At 35.4% G+C, this 3,442-nt stretch overlaps 1 pseudogene; it reads left to right on the top strand.

Annotated features, from left to right (window-relative positions):
- Positions 1–230: 230 nt before the first annotated feature.
- Positions 231–338, top strand: LOC126021254 (uncharacterized; annotated as a pseudogene).
- The last annotated feature ends 3,104 nt before the right edge of the window (positions 339–3,442 follow it).

Below are 3,442 nucleotides of genomic sequence, written 5' to 3'. Positions count from 1 at the left end.
ATTCTGACTTATAGGAAGTAGTAGCTAGGGAAGGTTCTGCTTCCAAGCCAGCTTAGTTGGCAAGATTGAAATTCCTTGAGAGCTATTGAGTTGAGGGCTTCCGTTTCTGTTGTTGATGATGTTGTAGTCGTTCGATGTTGGATGCTAACTTGAAGCTACCTCAATTCCATATTGTGAATGCATAGGGCAGCCACACTTGTTCTTGTTTCTTTGTTAAAATCCAGTAACTAGGCCACTCCACACTCAAGAATATGGATAGATAGGTACAGTAAATGCACCCCATATACACCTCAACACAGGCCCTTTGCCTGGTCTGTATTGTGAATTGGGGGACAAAAAAATATGGATAGATGATGGGATCATTGGATCATCTTAGAGTGTGATCACAGCAAAGCCAAAGATAGTTTTCTTCAAGATAATTGTAAGCAGAAAGGCATTTTACATTCCGTTTCTCTGGATATTCCTGTTGGATATGAAGGCATCCAAGAAATAAATAAGTTTAGCTAGAAGGTTGATAGTTCCAGGAGAATGGCTGAAAAAGGTAATTAAGGATTCTTAATTTGAATTACCTGAATACAGGCAGAGTCCTGTATTCACTCTTTTGTGTGCCATCTCTCCCAGAGAAAGGCATTCCTTAGAGACTTTGCCCTAGCTTCCACTTCCCTTCACACATCCCTTTTGAGATATAAAGACTCAATCAGGCTTGATTAGCATTAAAGAGGTACTTTTGTCTGCTACCAACATCTGCCATTCCTTCCATGTTGATTGACTTTGAACAATAAGTATTGTACTTGGAGGACAGTTCAGTGCTTCTCAGTCTATGAGGCTGGAAGCCCACCAACCCATGCTTTTCTCTATTGTTTGTCTTGTTTCTTAATCCTCTATCCCTAATTCTTGCCCCTGCTTCATGCCTGTTCACCCGGGGCTGGACTACTGCAAATTCCCAAGTTTAATTGTGAATAAAAATAAAATAATTATGTAATAAAAATGATAGCTAACATATCATAGATACCTAGTTGTTGGCTGTTTGCTTTTATTTGTTGCATTCTGAGAATTTTATTTATTTTTCTCCCTCCCTCCCATGCTGAGAATTTTAGAGGTTATTTGATAGGCTTGTTCTATACAACAAATATTTACTATTATATTCAATTTTGTTACTTTTTTATTATTCGTGCTATCATTGTATCTAACTAAAAACCACTTGAAACTTTGGCAAGTTATATCTTCCTGTCTTGTCCTAGTCTATATCATTGCCTTTTCCATTTTACAAAAATGTTAAAAATGAGGATGACATAATATATGAAAAATTGCATTAAGCTAGAAAACTGAAATCATATAAGCACAAGTACTTCCCAGAAAATCATTAAATTTGCAACCTAAGCAGTCCATGAAACATTTTTAAAAAGTGACAACAACCAACCTCAAATGTACACTCAGGTCTTTATACTGATATTGCTTACCTATGTATAGTTTAGTAAACAGAAGGGTGACCTTTAAACATTACGTTTGAGAGGAGAAATACAAAACCACTGTGTGGTCATTAGAAGAGGGCAAGCAGCCAGGAGCTTACACCCACATGCTCACGGTCACCACAGGGTACCAGAAGGGCTGAAGCTCTTTGTGCTCTGCCTTTGGTCACTCTAGGGACAAATTCTATTAACAGCTTTGCCTTCGGCATGATGCTGGGTAGTGAGAACTGAACACTGACTTGTCTCTAGTAAGGGGTTTTACTATGTCAACATTCTAATTAGCATCCACATGGAAGGTGCCTGTTATTGTTGGCTACCTTGCCCCTGTAATCCTGACAAACCATTCGATTGAAGAGTACTGTTGATGTAGTGTATAGCAGCCTGTGGCTTTCTTTGAAAGAGTATATTAAAGCTGGATCCAGATTACAAATGTTTAACCTGGCAAATAGCACTATGACCTTTAAAACAAATATTGTGTCATTAATATAGCAGTGTCCACAGATGGGATTGGGAACCTAAAATGTGCTGTCTGTAAACTTTTCAAATTATATTTGAGGACCTTAATTAACCCCCTTAGGCTAATAGATTCAAACAACCACCCAATAAGAATAAAGGAACAATTAAATAAAGATAGAGAAACAGTTTTTAAAATATATATCTTATAAATTCTCTGGTTTTAAATAAGATTTAATGTTATTTGAAAATAATATTTTTCTTCCTCCTTTATAGGTAAAATTTTTAGTATGTCAAAACAAAATGAAATGAAATATTGGGATTAAATCCACTGCTGAATCATAGATTAAGTTTAGGGTTAGAAGTTACCTTGACACTCATCTATGCCAACCCTCTCAATTTATGATGAGAAATTGATCCCAAAAAAGCTAAGTGATTTAGATTTGCGTGAAATAGAAGGATGCACTCTTAATAGTTCTTATGGTTAATAAACTGCCTATAAATTTTGGGGGCTTTATCATTGTTTTTCAAAGCAATGGGCTAGGAAATATTTATTAAACTTCCTGTAGGTTGATGGGTGATGTCAGTTGATATGTTAACCTTGTGTTATTTAAAACTATACAGAAGAGGTCCTAGAGTTAGCTCAAAGGATTGGTCCTTAAGTACCATTATACCCTATGCTGGTTGAGTTAAAACAATCTGGTAGGTTAATATCACAGAAACTGGCCCAGGCCCACTGAGTCCCACTTTAGAACACCCAAATTAGAGTGAAAACATTTGTTATTATTGTTTTCAATCTGGGTAGAAAGTTTAGAATTCAAATTGCCTGTTGACAGATGCATGTATGTATTTTATACTTTACTCAAGGAAGTTCTTCTTTCACTAGTAATTGATGTAGTGGTTATGATCACAGTCTCTGTGTTATTCCCACACTATGGAAAAATGTATCCTTCACTATGGTAAAGATCATTAAGAAAGCCCTTCGGTTTCTGTAGCACTTACCTATTTTTCTAAGCTAGCATTCCTTACTACTTTATCTTTTCAATTCAGCTCATCTAATTCATTCTAACCTGTGCTCGCTTGAGTAGCACATATATTAATCGATTCTAACCTGTCTTGTGCAGGGCAGATTTTAAGTGTTGGTTTCCAATAAGACTATAATTACTGTTCAATGTAGGAAGTGGTTCTACATCAGCTTTTTTAGTCAATGTTTCTTTTCTCTGACTGCCCATTTTTCTTAGAGTTGGTGATATATTTCTATTTCATAACTTATCAGCCACTTGGATGTCTCCTGCTATTATTAATGAATATCCAAAGGAATATTATTACAGTGTTCTTTGCTTTAACAATATATAATGAATAACACTTTAAATTTTTTCACTGTTAATTCATATTTTATCTAGATATTTTAAAAAATTCATAAGGACTAGATATTTTTTTAAATTGAAGCGTAACAAGATTTAAAGACTAGAGGGAATGAATCACAAGTAGGGACAGAGGAGACCATTAGGTTATATTAT

Source organism: Suncus etruscus, chromosome 10 (assembly GCF_024139225.1).
Source record: "Suncus etruscus isolate mSunEtr1 chromosome 10, mSunEtr1.pri.cur, whole genome shotgun sequence".
Classification (NCBI taxonomy): Eukaryota; Metazoa; Chordata; class Mammalia; order Eulipotyphla; family Soricidae; genus Suncus; species Suncus etruscus.
Note: the sequence above shows the minus strand (reverse complement) of the source record. Positions and strands in the feature narration are given on the sequence as shown.